This window comes from Pygocentrus nattereri, chromosome 1 (assembly GCF_015220715.1).
Source record: "Pygocentrus nattereri isolate fPygNat1 chromosome 1, fPygNat1.pri, whole genome shotgun sequence".
NCBI classification, from domain to species: Eukaryota; Metazoa; Chordata; class Actinopteri; order Characiformes; family Serrasalmidae; genus Pygocentrus; species Pygocentrus nattereri.
In genome coordinates this window covers 15,180,152-15,203,898 of record NC_051211.1, presented here as the reverse complement: position 1 = coordinate 15,203,898, position 23,747 = coordinate 15,180,152, and the positions used below count along the sequence as shown (strand labels likewise).

The following is a 23,747-nucleotide window of genomic DNA, read 5'->3' as shown; positions in this document are numbered from 1 at the left end:
GGGTGACACTCAAAAACAAGGGGTAGGGCTAAAAAGAAGAAATGTGATTGGGTCTAAGTATGACATGTAGTAGAGCAGTGCATGGAGTGAACCATGTCAGAGTTTCAGTACTGGGATTAGACTTAAGTGTCTTAATTCCATTTTTAAAAGCGGTGATTGGACCTAAATGCTTCATTTTGGTACTGCATTGCATGGATTCCAATAATGAAGCAGTGATTGAACTTGTGCATCATTACAGTGCTGCAGTTTCTTGATTCTGATTATGAAGCAGTGATTGACTTAAATATTTTATTATTTCTGTAATATTTTGACTTATATCAAAGTATGAAGTAGTGGTTATACCTAAATGATTCATTTTAGCATTGCAATGTCTCGAGTATTGAAAAAGTGGTTGGACCTAAGACTTTGCTACAGGACTGCACTTAATTTCTTTATGACTTTTCTTTCGTCCAGCGCATGTCTGTCCATTTCCTGTTGGCTTCGCATTCCTACCCTTTCCAGGCATTTAAACCAACATGTGCAGCTTCATTAACCTGGTACAGCCAGCTGCACATGCATGGGGTTTTATTGTTGTTTCACTCTGCTGTTCTAGCCAGTTCAATTGCATTCTGCATATTGCTTTAGCCAGTGAGCAATGAGCAAAACTGTATGATTAGATCAGCCACTTCCATTGCGTTGATTTTTATAGGTAGTAATGCAGCTTCACCCAAAGCCGTCCATCATCACAAAGATGCTGAACACTCCCTTTGCTCACTGTGCCTGTGGAACAAAACAAAGTAATGAATAAGCAGATCTCATGATGGCCCTGTCAGGCTGTGGCTTCACTGGCAGCTTGCTACAAATACAGCAAACTACAGCACACGACACCGGTCAGTGCCCTCTTCTGTTATGTGTCGTTGTTGGCAGGTAAGCAGTCAAAGAACAGCTCACAAGGGGTCAGAGTTACTGACCTGAACACTGCTCAGAGACAAACAAACATCCAGCCTGCACCTGCTCCAGCATCTGTGCAAACCTGTGTGTGTGAATTCACTCCTGTGTGTTTCGATCTTAAGAGTGTTGGGGCAACGTGAACTGGTGTGTCTTCTGGTCACCATGGTATTTGCGTAGCATGCCTGTCATTGACTGTTTGCCAAATATTGATTGAAATCTGAATACTTTATTGATCCCAGAGGGAAACTGCAGTTCTTACAGTTGCAACCATTTATGTAAAAGAATAAACACTTCAAAAATTAAAAAAAAGAGAAATTTGCAATATGTACAGGTTCAAATTCTTATGAATACAGTAAGTGGCAGTGGCTGTGAATAATAAATATGAAACATACTGTATAAAGCAGTTCAAATTATTGCACCTCTGAGTTATTATATTGAGGAAGGATTTATAGAGTTTGATGGCCACAGGTAAGAATAGCTTCCTGTGGCGCTCTGTGGTGCATTTCGGAAGAATGAGTCTTGCACTAAATGTGCTCCTATATCTCATCACTATGTTGTAGAGTGGGTGGGAGCCATTGTTCATAATGACCTGCAGCTTAGACAGCGTCGTCCTCTCCGACACTGCCAACAGCAAGTCCAGCTCCACACCCACAACATCACCAGCCTTGCAGATCAGTTTGTTGAGTCTGTTGGTGTCTGCCACCCTCAGCCTGCTTCCCCAGCATGCAACAGCATAGAGGATGGCACTTGCCACCACAGACTCATAGAAGATCCTCTTAGCCCAGTCCAGTTTATTGTCAGTATACACTCCCAGATGTTTGTAATCCTCCACAGTGTCCACTCTGACCCCCCTGGTGGACACAGGGGTCACTGGTGCCTTGTCCCTCCATAGGTCCACCACCAGTTCCTTTGTCTTTGTCACATTGAGCTGCAGATGGTTCCGCTCGCACCATGCAACAAAGTCCTTCTCCGTCGCCCTGTACTCTTCATCACCCTTGTTGATGCATCCAACTATTGCAGAATCATCAGAAAACTTCTGAAGATGCCATGTCTCTGTGCAGTAACCGAAGTTCGTGGTGTAGAGGGTGAAGAGGAAGGGCGAGAGGACAGTTCCCTGTGGAACTTCAATGCTGCTGACCACTCTGTCTGAGACACAGTGCTGCAGGCGTACATACTGTGGTCTGCCAGTCAAGTAGTCAACAATCCAGGACATGAGGGGGGCATCTACTTGCATCACTGTAAGCTTATCACCCAGAAGAGCAGGCTGAATAGTATTAAATGCACTGGAGAAGTCAAAAAACATGACCCTCACAGTGCAGGCTGGTTTATCCAGGTGATCCAGGTGGATGATGGCATCCTCAACTCCCAGGTGGGCTGATGGGCGAAATGGAGGGGGTTCAGAAGTGGCTGGACCATGGGCCAGAGTTTATCCAAGACAAGCATCTCCAGGGTCTTCATGATGTGGGACATCAATGTCACTGGCCTGAAGTCCTTGGCTTCATTGTGTTGCAGTGTCTTCGGAACAGGAACAATGCAGGACATCTTCCACATCATAGGGATGCTCTGGAGACTCAGGTTCATGTTGAAGACATGTTGCAGTACTCCACAAAGCTGGTGGCACAGGCTTTAAGTACCCTAGGGGGACCCCATCAGGGCCTGCAGCCTTGTTTGTGTGGAGTCTCTTCAGTTGTCTTCTCACCTGGTCAGCAATGAGACTCACTGTAGAGGTAATGGAAGGGGGAGGGGAGTGTGAGATGGACTGTCACAGGAGGGGGGTAGGCTGTCAGGAGGGGGAGGGAGGGTGAGTGGAGTGGGCTTCTGAGGACCAGCAGCAGAGGAGTCAGGACGGGGGAGGACCAGGCCTGCAGTGTCAAATCTGTTAAAGAACAGATTTAGCTTGTTGGCCCCGTCCACGCTGCTCTCTACTCTTCTGTTGTTGCTGGACCTGAAGCTGGTGATGGTCCTCATTATACTTCAAACCTCCTTCATGTTGTTCTGCTGGAGTTTACACTCCAGCTTTCTCCTATATTTGTTCTTAGCCTTCCTGATAGTTGTCTTCATTTCCCTCTGGATCATTCTCACCTCCTCCTTGTCTCCAGCTCTGAAGGACACTAGAAATGACACTAAACCAATCACTGCTTAGCATCTGTCTCCAAGCACTACTTCTTCTGAATAAGTCTAGAGTGAAAATGATTTAAATTAGACAGAACTGTTGAGCTCATTGTTAAGCATTGTTAATCGTACAAAGTGTGATGACCAAAGCATTATATTGTCTTTATCATTTTGTCTTTAGCAATGCTCAATTAAAACAACAGTAGATGATGTTCAGCTAAGGTCCAAGCTTTATTTTCAAGGCTTGGCTTTCTCCTGGGTATTTTTGAAAACTGTTGTTTTTATTTTTATTATATTAAATAAGGGCATTCTCTCACTTAGTTTTGATAATGATAACCCTGATACTAATCCATAAACAGCTTTGGGTTTTTTCTGTATATGTGTGATGTAGGTACTAGGGAGACATAGATGGTTGCCCTCTTTCGAGCCCTGGGGAAGACTTTTGTCATACTCTGAAATGATGTTACCATCACAAGTTGTCTCAGAACTTTTGATTAGAACAGCCCACTGCAGGGCCTCAGACACTAAACATCTACTAAACATTGTACCCCTTTTCAGTATGCGCAATTCAAAGATCTGAAGTCATTTCCTGCAAGTTGGGTCTCGAGTCTCTATGGTGCAAGTCTGAATGTTAAGGTCATATATAATTAATACAGTACTTTTTTTTTTTCCCCTTCTCTCTGTCTTTGTTTTTGGAATTAAGATTCCCATCCCTTGGAATCAGAATTGGGATCAGCTCCAAAATATCTGGAATTGAACCCTGCTGACAGGCAAAGGTTGAAACTAATAATTTTTGAGTTGAGTCACAGGTCAGTTAAGGGTGCGTCTGAGTTGAATCATTAGTCATTCAGCATGCAACTGGAGTGCCCATCTCTGGTGCAGTTCCACAATACAAAACTTCTTTTTTCATTTATTTTACTGAGGATATAAAACAGACTTTCATAAAATGCAACGTTCTACTGCTTTTTTCATTACATCACTACCTTCATGTCCAACACCTCAAAGCACTGTAAAAATCCCCCACAATCCCAGATTAAAGCGCTCAAAGAAACTCAGACTTATCTGCATGAGTTTACACAGCACTTTTCTTTAATGTATTAAACTCTCTCATGACTTAGCAGATATCTTCACTCCAGCACCTATCACTGTTAAACACACACACACACACACACACACACACACACACACACACACACACACACACACACACACACCCCTGTTACTCTCTGTAATAAGTTACCCTCATCACACACTGATCACCCCTCTCTGTAACATCACTCACAGCTCCATGATGACAGAAAGGGGCGGAGCCTCCACTGCAGCATCTGCCACTGAGCGTCAGGTGGATTTGAATAATTCCCAGAATGCAGAGCAGGGGGTCTGGGAGTGTCTCAGCCTGTATTCCTCCAAACAGCGGCTGACTGATGGGAAGGAAATGTGTATATGTGGTTGTGAAGCTGCTGGCGGCTCCGAGTGCTGAACGCTGATTAACGAGCATCGCTCACACTCAGCGGAAGCGGAAATTAAGTATTTGAGCTTAAGTGGGACATTTGTCAAATCCCTGCAGCGTTTGGGGTGGGGCTGACGTTTCTGCTGTAGAAACAAAAAGCCTGAAACTGCAACACGGACCTGTAACAGTGGCGTAGCATCTAGGTATGCAAGATATGCAACTGCATTTGGGCCCCTGCTTGGGAGGGCCAGTGAGTTTCCATGGCTTTTTGTATTATCAGTGTATAATAGCCTCTGCCTGTTCAATGCAGTTCCCAAGCCCTGCCTCACTTCTGCACAGAACATGGTTTGTCTTAGTACTCATTAGGTTAGAGTGTTCACTAGGCTGTACGTGCAGAGTGGCAGATCGTTCCAGAAGCAGAAGCTCCGTGGTATTTAGAAAACGGGGTCATGTGCCATATGCACAATGCAGCAAGTTATTATGAAATGAACTAGGAAAATGAAGCCAAGAACAATCAGAACATCAAAACATAAATTCCAAAATTCATTTAAGAAATCATGCAACATACATGTTTTGTAGTAGATCTTCAGACTTGAAATGACAGCCTTATCATACGTCTGAATTATCTTTGCATTAAGCAAAATTAAGTAAATGATTTTACTTTAATTTATCCCTCTGAAGAAAGTATGTCTGTTCAACTTGGTTACAAGTGGTGATGATTTCCAGTATAAAGCAGTGTTCATCCTTTACCCTCTACAGCAGCAAGATTTAAATACTCCAGCACTCAAGGTGATAAACCGCCCATCAGAGAAATTCAAATTAACATAGCAAACACGTTTTAACAAATTTTCAAATTCAAATCTAAAATCAGATGACACATGTTTTGTTTCACAGCAACTAAATGCAAACTACAGCCTATCATTATTAGCTGCATATTAAAGTTTAGTGTACTATTGCCCCTGCATGCCACATAGCTCTGCAGAAATCCAAGAACGATGGCAAACAATAGTTAGATATAATTATAGTTATAGCATTATGAGGTATGCTGTATACCCCAAAGTGTGTGGGCACCTCTCCTAATTATTGGGCTCAGGTGTTTCAGCCAAACCTATTGCTAACAGGTGTGTAAAATCAAGCACATAGCCATGCAGTCTCCATCAAACAAAAAAGCTCAGTGACTTTAAACGTGGCACTGTCATAGTATGCCGCCTCTGCTACAAGTCTGTTTGTGAAATTGCTACCCTGCTAGATTTGCCCCAGTCAACTGTAAGTGCTATCTTTGTGACATGGAATAGTCTAGGAACAACAACGGCTCAGCTATGAAGTGGTAGATCATGCACCTCAGTGAAGTTTGTAAAGTTTGATGGTGGAAAGTGATCTGTGTTTGTTTTTCGATTTGGGCTAGGCCTTTTAATTCCATTCAAGATTAATGTTAATGCTACAGCATTCAAAGACATTTTAAACACTCATATGCTTCCAACTTATTGGGAAAAGTTTAGGGAAAGCCATTTCCTGTTCCAGCTTGACTGCACTGCTGTGCACAAAGCAAGGTACATAAGGTATTCTCTAACTTTGTTAAGTATTATAGCAAGCAGCTCAATGCTGTTTTTCTTTCCAGGGATGTCACCACCAAATATTAAAAACGGGGATGCCAATGGTGTTCCAGTCAAGATTAATGTTAATACTGCAGTATACAAAAACATTTAAACACTCATATGCTTCTAACTTAGTGGGAAAAGTTTAGGGAAAGCCCTTTCCTTTTCCAGATTGACTGTACCCCGATGCACAAAGCGAGGTCCATAAAATATTCTCCAATCTCGTTAAGTATTATAGAAAGCAGCTAAGTGCTTTTTTTTCACCAAATATTCATCTTCACCAAATATTAATAATGGGGATAGCAATGTTTTTGAAGCCTATGTTTTCAGATCAAACAGGCTTGTTTAAGCAATGAAGCAGTGTGGCACAGCAATAAAGCAAAATGTATTTTAAGTATTTCGTAGTAGCAGGTAGCTCATAGGGAGCGGCTAAACATATCAAAGCTTTGAGCATGGCTGCTGAACACCGATATAGTACAATTAGAGTGGACCTATAAGATGGGTGGAGGCCAGGAAGGGGACAGAGAGTGGAAGTACAAGGTAATAAAGTGGACGGGGAGTGTAGAAGTATTTAATTAACATTGGTGCTAAAAGCTTCTATAGTAGCAGAGCATGAAGGATTCGATGTGGATGTTCTGTGGCTTTTTGTCTGATAACTTCCCTGAAATTGGTGGTTGTAAATAATGGATTGGGCACCTCTGGTCTCCGCTGTGTCTTTTTACATTGGCTGAGTGGTATCATGTGTTTTCTCTGGTTGCACAACTAGTGTAAGAAACTGAAACACACTCTCAGGTATTGAGAGAAGTGTCTGGAAGAACGGAAAAAAATATCCCTCTGGGTGTCTCAAACTGAGAATGCATAGCACAGACCAAGAGTGAGGGCTGTGTGTGAGAGATCAGGTTGTGTGTGTGTGTGTGTGTGTGTGTGTGTGCGCATCTGACCACACTGCTAATCAAAAATTTGAGAACACTGTGCCTACTTCTAAAGTCATTTTTCATTTTTCCAGACCTATAAATTGCACAACATTCCCTTAAAGCTATAATCCAAGTGGATTTTCTGAAAATCCCTGATTTTCTGACTTGTTACAGATCTTTACCGTTTCCTTACAGAGACGGAAGGAAAGTTTCAGCGGTCAATAATAGATAACTTTTGAAATGCTTTACCTGAACCCTGCTACATAACAGCGACTTAACCATGCCATAAACTTGTCATGACAGATACCGTATTTAATAAGTTGTCATGACAGATTTTGTTCAGCAATGTAACAATTCATGTTGCACCTGTACAGACACTGTATTAGCATTGGTGTCAATACTGACACTTAAACGCAGTATCTATATCAGTTATGGGGACATTGATCCCCAAGACCAACACCACAAAGCAAATTCTGATGCACACACACGCACTAATGCCTGCTTGCGCACTAGTAGACAGAATTAACAACATGTCGGCATGTAATGGCAGTATTTCATGGGAAAAACTTGCTTACATGATCTCCTTACCTGAATAGTTGAGCCAGGCTTCTTTCAGTAATAACTCATCTGTTGTAGTGTAGTCACTTACAGTCTGAGTTAATGTTGGTCAAGTGTTATTGAGGAAGTGGAAGGAACTGCCAGACTCTAAGATGATAACATTTAGCCTCGATTCAGCCTTTAGCATAACAGCCTACTGGCTCGGCCTGTGTGTTCACTAGCTCTGTCTGCGGGGCGCCTCTGTTGGTCAGCTATATCACTCAGCATTGGGGTCTCGCAGTCCTCTGCTTTAACCAGGCAGAAAAAATGCTAAATGTCGCTGCTACTGAAACCATAAATGATGCTGATATTTACAGAACTCCATCAGAGTCTGATGCTCAGAGATAAAGCATGAGTGAATGAGACGCACATGTGAGACAAATGAGTTGAGAAATTCAGAAATGAAACAACATTCGGGACCATTTTTGTCAAGCCAGAGAAGCAGTTATGTGTACACACCGAGGTTTATCTATATAAAGTTTTCTGTTCTGCTTTTAACTATTTTGCACAAGAGATATTTTACGTTTACATAAGCTGTTAAACATGGTTCTTATTTCTAACTGTATAATAGTACATACTAAATATATATGATAAATAAATAAAAAATTAAGCATATTTAAGCATGGTTGTGATGTCATAAACATCAACATGATTACTGAAGGCCATCCATTCAGCTTATAGCAGTGTATCCTACATATTCATGTTATGGAGATAAGTGTTAATACAGCTGAGATTCTGTAGAGTTATTGTTTGTTTACCATTCTTAACAATCGATCAAGGCTATTTGATGGCATGACTGGTCTTCTGTAAACTTTATGCTGTTCCTGGCATCTGCTAGATCATTGCAGTCTTCTAAAAGGAGTTTTACTTTGTTTCTAACATAAGTTGAGTGTTTCCATCTGAACTTATTAGTTTACTCTGTATATTTCAATCTGAACTACATGTTGATTGAGGATCAAGGCGCAAGGAATCCACAGAGGTGATTAATATATATCAGACTTAACAAAAACAGCCTGTTAAATTCTAAATAATAAGTAAGTTGGAAAATTACTCTTTTTGATATATAAACCCATGCAACCATTATAAGTGGAATTCAGAGGTAAAAAGTAAATAAAACAAATGAAATATGTGGAAAAATATAGAATATCACTGCATTAAAACATTTGAAAAGATAGTTGATGTCCCCACACTTTTGACGAGCAGTGTGTGTGTGTGTTGGGGGGGTATTAGTGTCCCCCTGAATGACCTTGCCTGGACTAACAGTGGTAATGTGAGCAGCTGTGTGTGGCGTTTTGGCTCTGCTGTGGCACTCTGGTGAGTGTTTGGGTTTCCTCCGGCTGCGTTAGAGATCCTCAGGGCTTAATGCTTCTCCGGGCTGGCCTGGGTCCAGCATTAGCGGAGTATCATTACCCACAATGCTGTGCTCCAGACTTGCCTGAGCAGGTCCAGGATCAGTCGATAGAAGCCAATTTAGAAAAGCAGCCAAGTCTGCAGAAACCATGAGGCAATGGCGGAAATAAAGACGGATACACAATCTGACGCCAGGGCACTTTTTCACGGCTTATTTGTCATCCAGGGAAAAGGAGAGTGGATGAGGAAGAGAAGGGGATAAGTGACGGGGAGAGAGAGATACAGGTGTGTGTGAGAGAGAAGGAAAAGGCAAGTGAAAGGGCACTTTTAATTGATTTACCAAATGTAATTGTGGAACGTTGTATGTGCATTTCATTACGAATGGGCCAATACAAATCTAAAGAGTAACTGGTGTTTTCAAAATATGTCAAAAAATAAGCAACAACAAAAATGGAGATACAAAGTCTTATTCTGACAGTAGGTAATTGTAATTAATGACCTAATTGTAATTAATTACCATTAGTGCAAGTGATTCATTTCCCAGTGTCAGGAAACATATCGCTGTTGTCAGAAGAAAACCTTATATCTCCATTTTTAAGATTTTAAAGTTTTTGACATAATTTGAAAATGCCTGTTGCTATTTACAGTGCATCCGGAAAGTATTCACAGCGCTTCACTTTTTCCACATTTTGTTTTGTTACAGCCTTATTCCAAATTGAATTAAATTAATCTTTTTCCTCTAAATTCTACACAAAATACCCCATTGTGACCATGTGAAAAACGTTTTCTCGAGAGTTTTGAAAATTTATTAAAATTAAAAAACAAAGAAATCATATTTACATAAGTATTCACAGCCTTTGCTTAATACTTTGTAGAACCACCTTTGGCAGCAACTACAGCCTCAAGTCTTTTTGAATATGATGCCACAAGCTTGGCACACCTATCTTTAGGCAGTTTTGCCCATTCTTCTTTGCAGTACCTCTGAAGCTCCATCAGGTTGGATGGGAGACGTCTGTGCACAGCCATTTTCAGATCTCTCCAGAGATGTTCAATCGGATTCAAGTCTGGGCTCTGGCTGGGCCACTCCAGGACATTCACAGAGTGGTCCTGAAGCCACTGCTTTGAGATCTTGGCTGTGTGCTTCGGATCGTTGTCCTGCTGAAAAATGAACCGTCGCCCCAGTCTGAGGTCAAGAGCGCTCTGGAGCAGGTTTTTATCCAGGATGTCTCTGTACATTGCGGCATTCATCTTTCCCTCTATCCTGACTAGTCTGCCAGTTCCTGCTGCTGAGAAACATCCCCATAGCATGATGCTGCCACCACCATGCTTGACTGTAGGGATGGTATTGGCCTCGTGATGAGCAGTGCCTGGTTTCCTCCAAACATGACGCCTGGCATTCACACCAAAGAGTTCAATCTTTGTCTCATCAGACCAGAGAATTTTGTTTCTCATGGTCTGAGAGTCCTTCAGGTGCCTTTTTGCAAATTCCAGACGGGCTGCCTTGTGCCTTTTACTAAGGAGTGGCTTTCGCCTGGCCACTCTGCCATACAGGCCTGATTGGTGGATTGCTGCAGAGATGGTTGTCCTTCTGCAAGGTTCTCCTCTCTCCACGGAGGAACGCTGGAGCTCTGACAGAGTGATCATTGGGTTCTTGGTCACCTCCCTGACCAAGGCCCTTCTCCCCCGATCGCTCAATTTAGACGGCCGGCCAGCTCTAGGAAGAGTCCTGGTGGTTCCGAACTTCTTCCATTTACGAATGATGGAGGCCACTGTGCTCATTGGGACCTTCAACGCAGCAGTAATTTTTCTGTATCCTTCCCCAGATTTGTGCCTCGAGACAATTTTGTCTCGGAGGTCTACAGACAATTCCTTTGACTTCATGCTTGGTGTTTGCGCTCTGACATGCAGTCAACTGTGGGACCTTATATAGACAGGTGTGTGCCTTTCCAAATCATGTCCAATCAACCACAGGTGGACTCCATTTAAGCTGTAGAAACATCTCAAGGATGATCAGTGGAAACAGGATGCACCTGAGCTCAATTTTGAGCTTCATGGCAAAGGCTGTGAATACTTATGTAAATATGATTTCTTTGTTTTTTAATTTTAATAAATTTTCAAAACTCTCGAGAAAACTTTTTTCACATGGTCACAATGGGGTATTTTGTGTAGAATTTAGAGGAAAAAGATTAATTTAATTCAATTTGGAATAAGGCTGTAACAAAACAAAATGTGGAAAAAGTGAAGCGCTGTGAATACTTTCCGGATGCACTGTACATTTGTGTATAAATTTCACGATTAATAGACTCAAATAAATGGTCCAGAATGACTTGAGGGGGGAAAAAGTCTGGTTCCATTGACTTACATTAAAAGTGAAGTAGGTTTTGTTCTTCTCCTGTAAACCGTTTTGGAGATACAAGGTTTTCTTCCAACAACAGCGATATACTTAACAAAAGAGTGACTAATATAATATCACATTTTTCAGTATTTAAGGTGTCCACCCTTTGTCTTTATTGCAGCTTCCATTCTTTTTGGGAGACTCACTTTCAATTTTTTCAAAGAACTATACAGGGATAATTTTCACACCTCCACAGTTCAGTCTTAGAAGTCGGTTGCTTTTTCTGCTTCTCACAATCCAATTAATCCCAACCACATTATCATGCATTGGGCTAAGGCAGGTTGCAATTGCAAACAGACTTTATTAGGGGCATTCAGATACTTATGGTTGTAGCAGGCAGGGGTCAACATACAGGCAGGCAGGAAAAGATGCATATCCATACTCAAAATTACAAAGAAAAGCCAGGGTCGAAACCAGTGAAATCCAACACAAGAAACTGGCTCAGAACTCAGGTGCACAGGTAGCAACATGGAAACTTCGCCAACACATGGTGGGAAAAAAGGGGGTATATAAAGCAGTTTTAATGAGACCAAAAGGAGCTGCAGCTGTGTGTGAGAGAAGAAGAGTGGGCGGAGTCAGGAAGAGTATTCCGAATGGAAGGTTTATACTTGAATGTCTTTTATTCCGATTGAGCAGTTAGTCGGATTATTAATGGATTATTAGGCTGCATGTAAGCATGTATTAGGCTGGTTGAAAGATGGACAGAAACTCCTGTGGATTTTTTCAGATCTGAAGGAAGAGTGGAGCTTGATTTTTCTCTACTCTCTCAAAGATGAAAGCTTCAAGTGCTGCTTATCTGATGATGGCAGTTTTAGTATCTAATGGGTCTTACACTGTTCTAAGTAGTGCAGGTTTTTCTGTATCTTTTCATCAGAACTCTTTGTGCTTTGACTTCCTCCATCCTTATGCAAGTATATTGGATCAAATAATGTCATCAGATATTTTTCCTGTAAAAATGCATTCTTCATCACCATCATCATCATCAATAATCATGATTATTTTTCTTTTTTTTCTTATTTTAAAAATCATTAGCATTTTCATCAACATTACTAAGTACAATTCTGTAGAACTCCTTTACGTGTTCCATCAGCCTGTAATACTTCTAGTCAACCTTCAGAGAGAGACTTTTTACTGTAGTGAAAGAGAGAGAGCGCACAAAAGAGAGGAGGAAGCAGTGAGTTTAGTGGATTGCAAGACATGATTCCAAGTGGCTAGATCTCTCTCTCGCTCGCTCTCTCTCGCGCTCTCTCTCTCTCTCTCTCTCCCTCCCGCCCTCTCCCTCTCTTCCACTCTTGCCCTGTCACACATGAGCGATCCCCACTTTAGCCGTCAATGGAAATCTAATTGGCTGAAAAGCGATCAATGGAAAGTAAATTGGTTTTTATATGGAAGCAGCAGCAGCAGCAGCAGTGAGAGGCTTTAAGATCTAAACTCAGAGATACAGAGCGAGAGAGAGAGAGATACAGAGAGACAGAGAGGGAGGTACAGAGAGCGCAGAGGAGTTTGTGTGTTTATATTTTCATACTGATATACACCAGTGGTGATCCCTGACTGTTTGAGCAGTTTGGGCAATGAATGTCAAAATGCGACCAAAAGGAGCTGCAGCTGTGTGTGAGAGAAGAAGAGTGGGCGGAGTCAGGAAGAGTATTCCGAATGGAAGGGGTATATACCTCTACAATAGTGCTAAGATTTGCTAGCATCCCTGCACTCTCAGAAATAAAGGTATGAAAGTGTCACTGGGGCAACACCCCTCTTTTCACTGGGGTGCTACCCTCAAGGGTACATTTCGGTACCTCTAGTCAGGGAACATAATTGTACCCTAATCCATTGAAATGATATTTTCTAAGTTGTACTGACTCCACACACCCTGTCTTGTCTTATTGTTGTGTTTTAAAGCATTAGGTTATTAAAAGGTGTAAATGTGTACTTTTTACCTGGGAAAACGTATTTAAGGTGCACAATTGTACCTTAAAACCACTGTTGTACTTTAGAGGGCACATTTACATTGTTTGTGCTTTGATGAACAAAAAATGTACCTGCACAGAACCTTTATTTCTAACAGTCTACGAGATTCATATAGTTTGTCTGCGCTAAGCTAATGACAATTCACACTAAAATTTTTTGACTGATCTGTATTAAACACAGATATTTTACGCTTCTAATACACATTTAAATTTTCACTTGAAACTTTTGACAGAAATAATAATTGTCACACTATTTAGCTGCTTAACTTTTACCTGTCAAATAAAACCAAAATAAATTTCTAATCCTGTATGAAGTTATTGGTATGACTAGCACAGAAATGTATTATATAATGTAATGCTTTAATAATCTGATGTACTTTAGAGCTATTAGACCATTTGTCACTGTGTTTGCACACTGAAATTAAACCTCTGCATTTAACCCATCCTTGCAGTGAAACACCAGCATACATGCACGCTAGAGAACACACACACTAGGGGGCAGTAAGCACACTTGCCCGGAGCAGTTTAAATTTATACAGTTTGGCGGCAGTGAATAAACGTTTTTAGGGGCCGACATTTGTCTGGACAGCACTTCTCAGGAGTTTGGAATCACTGTTCAAACCTTTGAAATGACAGGTTTCGTACTTATAGACATATTCCATACTTATAGAAAAAGCTGGATAACGTCGAATGAATTTACATCCCTGTTTTATCAGTTTGCTGTCTCATCATTGTTTTGCTGATTGATGCTATACAGTGTGTGTGTGTGTGTGTGTGTGTGTGTGTGTGTATGTCTGTGTGAGTGGCTGTTTTGTTCAGTCTAATGTGGGTTGTGTATGAACAGTGTTCTCCTGATCGAACATTTATCACTTTGACACCGGCTACTCCCCCACCCCAACACACACACACACACACACACACACACACACACACACACAGAGGAAAATACTGCAGTCAGCTCTTACATACTTTTATGAGAAAGTGAGAGAGACATAGGTAAAAAAGGGGGAGAGAGAGAGAGAGAGAGAGAGAGAGAGAGTGTTTAAAAAGGGAGAGAGACCAAAATAGCAAGAAAGAGAGAGAGAAAGAAACAAAAATGGAGTTTACAAGGAAGAGAAAATGAGACAGTAAGAGAGAGCATCCGAGAGAGAAAAAAAGAAAGAGAAAAAGGGAGAAAGGAAAGAGCTAGATAGTGATGGGGAGAGAGATACAAACTGAGGGAGAGAGAGGGAGTGAGAGTTAGAGAGACCAATAAAGCGAGGGAAAAAAGAGAGGGAGAGAGAGAGAGAGAAAGAGAAACAGAAAGTGAGAGAGGGAGAAAGGGAGGTAGAGAGAGAGAGAGGGGGAGAGAGAGAGAATGATGAATTAGTTTGTTTTCACTTTGGCCACATCTCTGTGTGCCTGGGGCAGATTGGGGTGAGTGGGCGACTCTTTATAAATGTGCTTCTGTCTGTGTGTGGGTCTCAGAGTGAGAGAGAGAGAGTGAGAGAGAAAAATATATAAATATACATTTATGTACATTACTGCAGTTTCTTTTGGTCTAACCCTTTTGGGTGATTGTATAATCTGATCTCAGGCATGTGTGGATGTTTCAAGATGATTTCTGCTGTTTATGCATGTAATGTCAGGTGTTTCTATATTCCAGGTGTGTGTTTAAGCTTGTGGGGTGTTTGGATGTGGGGTCTTGCTCTTGACCTGTGGGCAGAAACTCTGCATATGCCAATACACACCCAGCAGAATTAATCATAAACACATCCCTTCTGTCCGGAGAGGGAGAGAGAGAGAGATGGTTTTAATTGCAAAAAAAGTGGTAATACTTTACTTAGTAGCAGTATTTGGGTAGCTAACTGATTCTTTATACACTGACCAGCCACTTCATAAATAAATACCCTTCCTTCTTTCTACGTTCATTGTCAATTATATCAGCTCTACTTACCATTTAGGTGCACTCTGTAGTTCTACAATAACAGACTGTAGTCCATCTATTTCTCTGCATACTTTGTTAGCCCCCTTTTACCCTGTTCTGCAATGGTCAGGACCACCACAGGACCACAACAGAACAGGAATTATTTGTGTGGTGAATCATTCTGATACACTGATGTTGTGGTAGTGTTAGTGTGTGTTGTGCTGGTATGAGTGAATCAGATGTCAAACTGGTCAAATTGTGTAAAAACAAGTAGGTGCTTTTAAAGGGGCTGAGCAGTGTAGATGCTTATATTTGTCTAAGTATCTATTAGTTTCATCTTAACATTTGCCAAAACCAAAAAAATAATATAAATTCCTTGTAACACTCTTACCATAACTTCATTTCAAAACCTAAACCTAACCCTCAGTAATGTGTGGGAGCGATGATGAGGTGGACGCATGTGCAAAGAGAAGCAAGATTTATTATGGGCATATCCAAACTCGGAGTCAAAACAGTCCAGGGTCTCAGAGCCAACACGGAGAAAAGGAGGGACAGACATAACACAACAGAACAGAGGATCAACAAACAACAGAGACCAGAATAATAAATACCAAACAAATCAAATAATTGTAACAAAGACCGGCAAGAGACTTGGGAAAACACAGGGCTTAAATACAGGGACAGGTAACGAGACACAGGTGGTTAACGAGTAACAAGTGAAAACAATCAAGGGCAGGGTCTGGAAACAAGGGGGCAGGACCAGGAAGGAAGCAAAACAAAAGCACATGGACAAGACCAAAACCAAAACAAAAGCACTTGGACAGGACTAGGAGGAGCCAGTTGTGACACCCTCACTCTAACATAACCTTAAGCTCAACCCAAAACCTAAATGTAATCCTTAACCTAACTCGTGGGTTGTCAGTTCATGAGGCCCCACAGCAGGGTTATATTTTTAGCTAACAAAAGCGCAAAGAAAAGAAACATTTAAGACAAACATTCATCATTTACAGACGGATAGACAGACTTACTTGCGTTATTTTTTTTTATCACCTTGGCTGATTTCCTGATACTTTTCATTTTAAGCAAGGAACTGTTAACCACTAAGAAGGTGCGAAGCTGAATTCAGCTTCTCTTTTGCTTTCGCCAGCTTCTTGTTTGAATTGTCCTGTTCCACCTTAAATGGTGCAGCAGTGACATTCTGGCACCTCAGGCACCATTTCAGGTGGAATGGGAAATTTCAAACAAGACGCTGGAGAATGGAGAATTAAGAGCGGAAGCTATTCCACTTCTGCGGAAATGTATCCTGCCTGAGATGTGAGAGAAGCAGTTATATCTGAACTAAAGCTTGAAGTAGAGCACAATAAGTCTTTTTTTCTTTACATTTTTATTCTACACTAGGATATTTGCACATACTGAGACCTATTCAACATTACTTGAAAAACAGGACATAAAATGTTGGAAGGACCAAATGGCTCTTTACATTTGAGTTGCTGACCTCATTAATCATTCTGACCTTAACACTGTTGGTATTCAACAAGGTGTCACCAGACGGTCTGTAGACAAATCATTTTTTTGTATTTGTAGATAATCTATTACACGTGTGACAGTGGCACATTGTCAATGAGCTCTTCAGTCTGACCTGTTAGTGGTAGGTGTGGCTGAAAAGGCCAGAGCCACTAATCAGAAGGGGTGTCCACATACGTTGACCATGTAATGTATCGGTAGTTCCATGTACATGTAGCCTTTTACTTTAAGCATTTATTAGTGTTCTGTTTAACAAATATAAACCAATCAGCTGTAACATTTAAAACCTTCTCATGGTTTTTGCACTTGTTGTCCAATTTATCAGCTCCATTTGTCATACAGTGCAGTTTTTATTCTACAGTTACAGACTGTAGTCCATCTGTTTCTCTGCATAATTTGCCTGGCCCTTTTTACCCTGTTCTTTTATGGTCAGGACCTCCACAGGATCACCACAGAGCAGGTATTATTTGGGTGGGGGATCATTCTCAGCAGTGACTCTGCAGTGACCCTGATGTAGTGGTGTGTTATTCTGTGGTGTGAGTGGTTTAGACACAGCAGTGCTGCTGAAGTTTGTCCACTTTATTGGACACTCCTCTCTTGTCTCTTCACCTTGTAGACGTAAAGTCAGAGACGATAGCTCGTCTGTTGCTGCACGGTTTGTGTTGGTCATCCTTTATCAGTGGTTGCAGGATGCTGCCCACTGGACACTGTTTGCTGGATATTTTTGGTTGGTGAACTGTTGTAAGTCCAGCAGTAACACTGAGGTGTACAAAAAACTCTTTACATGGCTGATCAACATGTATCAGCGTAACACACAGTAGCACACCAGTACCATGTCAGTGTTACTGCAGTGCTGAGCATGCTCCACTACCCAAACAGTACCTGCTCTGTGGGGGTCCTGACAATTGAAGATCAGGGTAAAGGGATAACAAAGTTTGCAAAAACAGATAATTGTAGAACTATAAAGTGCAGAGAACAAGTTGTCTGAAGGTAATTTTAGAGACCTTTTAGAGGTTTGAGAACTCTTGTTTTTCATCTTTTGACTGGTAGATCATGGAACTCTTGGGAGGTCTGACCTTTTTTGTAACCTACAGCTAGCTAGCTAACTGCTGTGCATCTGAGGTCACACAAGCTCCTATTAATGAATTGGTATGGTTATATTTGCAGACAGTGTGGAGACATTTCTCATGTGCCTTATTGTGCACCATGCTTGTGAAGTACAGTTGCGAGGAAGTACCATGAACCTTGATGTTAAAGATGATCGCTAATGTAGCAATAAACTATTGTATCATTTTATTCCCACAGTTCAGGTGAATCACTAGCTATTACGCTGTCATAAATGAAGTTAATATATGATGGTGGGCTTATAATAGGAACCTGCAAAGGGTGGCCAACAAAAGTGGGAAGCAGCATGTAGCTACATTATGGTGTAATGAATGTTTATAACTATCACTATTTACACATTTAGAAAGGCTTAAATAACCTACTTGCTAAGAGTCTTGACTCGGACCCGAAGCACTGGGAGAGAAGTCGCTTTATGTGAGCGAGAGGAATGCAGGCAGCTGACAAGTACTTTGGCAGATCTGACATCCTGCCCAAGTCAGATCAAACTATAGAAAATGGTAGAAGTTATTTCCAAACTCTCAACAGAAAAGACCAAAAGCATTCTTTTCCAGTTCATTGTGAAAAAATCACAAAGTATAGATGACAGTTTAACAGATAACAGAACATTATTAAAATGAGTAGACAAAGACTTTAAGTAACATTATGATTATGTGGAAGCTAAGCTAAGTCAGATTTGCATATGTTATATGTAACTATTTTATCTTTCATTTTGAGAGAATATTCCCAGACTTCCCAACTTTGTCATAGTTGTTCTTTTTCTTTAGCTATCTGCTCAAATAAGCACAACACAAAGTGAATTGCTGCCCTCTTTAGGTCAGGTTGTTAACTCACTCTGGATTGGACATCACTTTGAAAACATAAACGAAAAATCATCCATTTTTTGTATTGTCAACAATTTTTGATAATGTTGAACACTTGTTCTTACCGGAAGATAAATAAATGAAGGTACTGTGGAAGTTGGACTGTGAAAAGTTGCTGTGAGGTTGTAGGTTTGAATGGTTGGTGTAAGATGGGTGATATCACATCCTGTTCTACAGGAAGCACAAAAGAGCACATTGCAATTACCTCCATACCTTCACTGTCCTCTTTATCAGAAACCCTTCCTTTATAGCTCGACCTGGGTCACGCACGGTTACAGTCCTTTTGGTGATGCACAGTTTGTATTAGTCAATTTTTAGCCCTTCATCAATGATCAATTTCTGATCAGGGAGCTGCTCTTGGCTGGGTAGTTTTAAGTGATGGACGTCTCTTTTTAGTGAAAAAGCTAAAAGTGCTGTGTCTGATACATTTGTACCTGTGCTATCATGTTAGTGTCACTGTGCCAAGGATGGTCCACTGGTCAGAATCTGACCAGTGATTAATGGAGTAGAGGGGGCCTGATAAATTGTGTGTGACAACATATGGGCTACAGTCTGTAATTGTACACTAAAATAATCAACCTAAAAGGTAGGTGGAGCTCATAAACGTCCATCATAGGAGTGGACATTTGCAAATTGAAGACACACCGTCTGTTTTGTTTTTGTTTTTAATAGACTTTGTAGGATTGTAAATAAGATAATTCTAGAATACCCGAGCACATGACACTTGTTTTTGCTGAATGAAGAGATCCATCAGTTGTGCTTTGGCTAATTGCACAACATCCGCAAGTGGAAGGCCTTTCCTCTGGTCAGTTCATTGCAGCCTTCAAAGCTTTTGCCTAGCGTTTGTCGATCCATACTGCACAATCACTCGCCTGCTAAATTGCTTTATTCGTCAATAGTTGAGCAGCCAAGTTTATGTCAATACCCCTCAGAGCAGGATTTTATTGACGGTCGCGATTTGAGGAGAGTCATTTCATTTTGACGTGGGGTCACCGTGCTGTCAGGTCCTTTTCCTGTAAGACAACTAGACCTGATGGTCAGAGGAATAATATTACTCTGCATCTTACAGTAAGGCATGTAAAGCGCTATTAGAATATTTTTACTACAGGAGGTCTACAAAGTAATGTGGGTGATTTAAATGGCTCATTGGTTTCAGGATAAAGTATCTGTGTCATTTATCCCAAATCCCACAGTAGTGTTACACAACAGGACACACTCAATAACAACACATTGGAATTAAGAAATGAATTGAATGATCAGACATTCCCTGAGAATGCACTGAGAAGATTTAACTGCTCAATTTTAACTGTTCAGATTTAATCACTCCACAGTTGTTACTGTCAGACTGTAAGAACTATACACTGCGTATTCATACTGGATTAAAATCACTCTACAATTATTTCTGTCAGACTATAAAACCTACACACAGTGCATATTCATACTGGATTCAAATCAGTATACATTTATTACTGTCATACTGTAAAGGCCTACACACACTGAAGATTCATACTGGATTAACATCACCCCCCAATATTTATTGGCAGACTGTAAAAGTAACATGCTGCATATTAATATAGTGTAGTAAGCAACACCTCTCGCTTCCATCCTGTATACTGGAGTTCAGTCCCCTTGCCAGGGGGACCAAGCACTCTGTTATACCAATAAAAGTCCTTGTGCAAGACTCCTAATACTGCCTTTGTCTACCTGTGTAAAAGTAAAATTGGAAAAAATAAATAAATCGCAAACTATTGCTTGATTGAAAACCTTCTACCACTTGATTGCTGCATAAGAAATGAATTGCATTCACAAAATAGGTGCACAATTACAGAGTGCCACTGCACAGTTTATCAGCCCCCTGGACCACATTCATCATTGGTCAGTTTCTCACTGCATGACTGCTGTTGAACAGAGATTATTTGGATGGAGGACCATTCTCAGCATAACACTGAAGAAAACAGCCAATAGTGGCACTGTGGTCAGAAACTGACCATTGATGAAGGGCTATAGTATGACTACAACAAATTGTGCATCAACAAGTTGGCTACAGCACAAGAGCAAAGTGGAGCTACAAGAAAGGGGTTTCAGATAAAGGGGATAGTCTCTAATCTTTTGTGGTTTTAAACATGATAAATGCACTCATTAATGTCTTGGAATGGGAGGTCATGATAAGCATGTCTTACAACAGAATAATGAAGCAGGAACTGCTTTCTTTTCAGTTCTACTACAATTCAGTCTGTTTCACAAATGCACTACTTGTGTTTCTGCTTTGTGCCTATCACCACTGAAACCTTCCGCAAGACAAAGTGAAGATTTCCGTTGAATGAATAGGTCTAATCATCGATGTGACAAACGACTGGATGAGTTTGACCAATTATCTCGTGCCTCTGCAGGGATCCAGTTTGTCAAGCTGGTATTTAACACTTGTCTGACACAGCGGGGTGTTGCCAGAGTCGTTTAGGGCCTTGTATTAACCTTTAAAAACACTTAACACTGCTTCACCTGCCAATGACATGACAAGGCAGGCTTAATGGAGGACATCCACAGGTCATTAATGTAAGGACATGGGAAAGTGTCAGATGTCCAGCCATTTTCAGCATGTCAATAGTGTTATTACCTTTGTCTCTCATGTTCTCTGTCAGAATTGACTGCTATACTATTATAATATATTGTCCCATAGGGCGGTTGTTGCTGTCCTAAGGAATTCTTATGGACAGACTGCAACGATATAATCTAAGCTCTTCTGAGCAGTAGATGTCATTATAGTCTGTAAGTAAGATTTCCAGCCTTTGTAATAATGCATTGGTGAAATTGTGTGATTTCCATAGGTCTCCTCTACTAAATGTTGTATATTGTTTACTACATATGTGTCACATTGATTCATTCCATGAGTTTTATGGGCAGTTATGATAAAAATTAAACAATTGTTTTGACTTGTGGTGGGAACTTTACTAGTGATAATTTTAAATGTGTCATCGTGTTAGGCCTGATCCTAATCCTGATGCTTTCCATGGCTTTCCTAAATGTCCACTATCTATCATTACTTTGGTCAGGTTTTTTAATAGTGAGTTGCTGTGAATGTACTTTGAATTTGAAGCCCCAATTTTTGATATTCAAAAGTTGTGCCTGTGGGAAATCTGTAAAACCAAGAAGTGAGATTCAACACAGAAGAGGATGCTTATTTCAAAAGTCAAATGTAAAATGTCAGCCACTCTGGTTAAAAAAAATTGCATTGTCCTTATCGATAGTGATTCATGAACTTTCCACATCCACACAAAGAGTAATCAGAGGTAAGATATAAATGAACAAAACACTTACCATAGTTGCTGCAGCAGTATGCTTTAGCCTATGATGCTGGGCAGTTTGGGGTTTTTAAGATTTCTGCTTTCTTATTATGTACTTTTAGCTGTCCAATTTTAATTTATCATCTTCTTTGGGGTAAACATTCTCTAGAGCAGATGTATACTTTATGGAAATGTCTGGGGTTGTGTTAACTTGTGGTCTAGTTTATTTGTAAGTAATATGCACTTATAGTGGTGGCATGCCCAACAAGGTCTCAACATATTAAGTTTGTTTTTCAACAATAATCAATATACAGCATTTGGTAATTTAACTTTAAAAAAAGCTTGAAAGGTTTGCTTATCAAAGTGAGTTAAAAGTCTGTAGTTATTTTTATTATTTTATTATTAAGATTTATTGTATTTTATTATTTATGAAGATCAGAAGTGAAATGGGGCTGGAATATGACTGGACGGAAATGTAAATTGTTTCCAATACAATGTTTGTGAAGTCTTGTTTCTGCGGCTGCATGTTTAAGTGGCTTGGTCTTGTATCAGTGCCAATATTCACAATCATTTATGTTTGCAATGAATCATCCCTGCTGCTTCATGATGTTTTAACTTGCTAAATAAATTTTACATTGTGCCTCAATGTAAAAGTAGACTAAAGTAGTCTAGATTAGATTAGTAGACTAGATTCATTGCTGTTATTTTGTCCTTTTTCTTTCACTGTTATTCAGAGTAATAAAGACTCTGAATAAGACTTTGTGGTTCCATCAATTATGACAAGTCATCCCTACAGAAACAAAGCAGCCCGAGACCATCACACTACCACCATGTTTGACTTTTTATGTTCTTATGGAATGCAGTGTTAGCTTTACACCAGATGTAGTGCAACCCATGTCTTCTTAAAATTCCAAAGTATTTGTAGGTTTGTGCATATCCAATTTTGCATTACCATGTACAGTCACCCCAAACATTTATACATACTGTTTTACCAAATTACTTATTGTTAAATGTACTTGGAGCACATATTCACATAGTGAGCTGGCCTTTGTAATCCTATGTAAATTTAGACAATTACACAGACTGTCATACATGTTGTATTTTCCAATTTTAGGAGACCCTCGGCTACTCAGGCCCAGTCAAACAATACTTCCACTGTGAAGAGGCCCCCAGCTTGTGTCCCAGTCAAACTCCAATAATGCAGTGAAAAGTGTGCCAGCTTGCAGCCCAGACAAACTTTGTGGTGAAAAGCCTCCTGGCTCGTGGGCTAATCAGACACTGCAGTGGCAAAAAGTGCAAGCGTACACCGCAAACAGTACAAAGCAAACCAACAAAAAAGATGAGTGTTCATTGGATGAGATGCTCTTAAGACACTTCACATCAACAGTGAAGGTCAGCCTATGGTATGTAAGCTTATTGGGAGCGTTTCACATATATATGGGATAAGGTAGCTTGAATTTTCAAATACAGTAAAAAAAAAAAAAAAAAAAAAAACACACAAAGTTAGGAGGCTTTGTACGATGGCGACAAATTGTATTGTGATGTTTTGTCGATATATTCCGAAATCAAATGAAAATGTATTTTCTTGTAAAGCCAATATCCATCAATGCCTCATACTCAGCTGTTGAAGAGACTAATCCAGTACATAATTAACTAATGGGGTAAAATGATTGTTACTCAGTGCCGAGACAGGAAAGCGTAGCCAGTTTGAGTTCATGTAAGGGTCAGCCAAGACTGAGCTATG

At 40.5% G+C, this 23,747-nt stretch overlaps 1 protein-coding gene across 5 annotated transcripts in view; it reads left to right on the top strand.

Moving 5' to 3' along the window:
* The window catches only part of LOC108433502 (RNA binding protein fox-1 homolog 3-like), a 387,157-nt gene that overhangs the window by 85,502 nt on the left and 277,908 nt on the right, over positions 1–23,747 (top strand). The gene's annotated exons all lie outside the window — the stretch shown is intronic.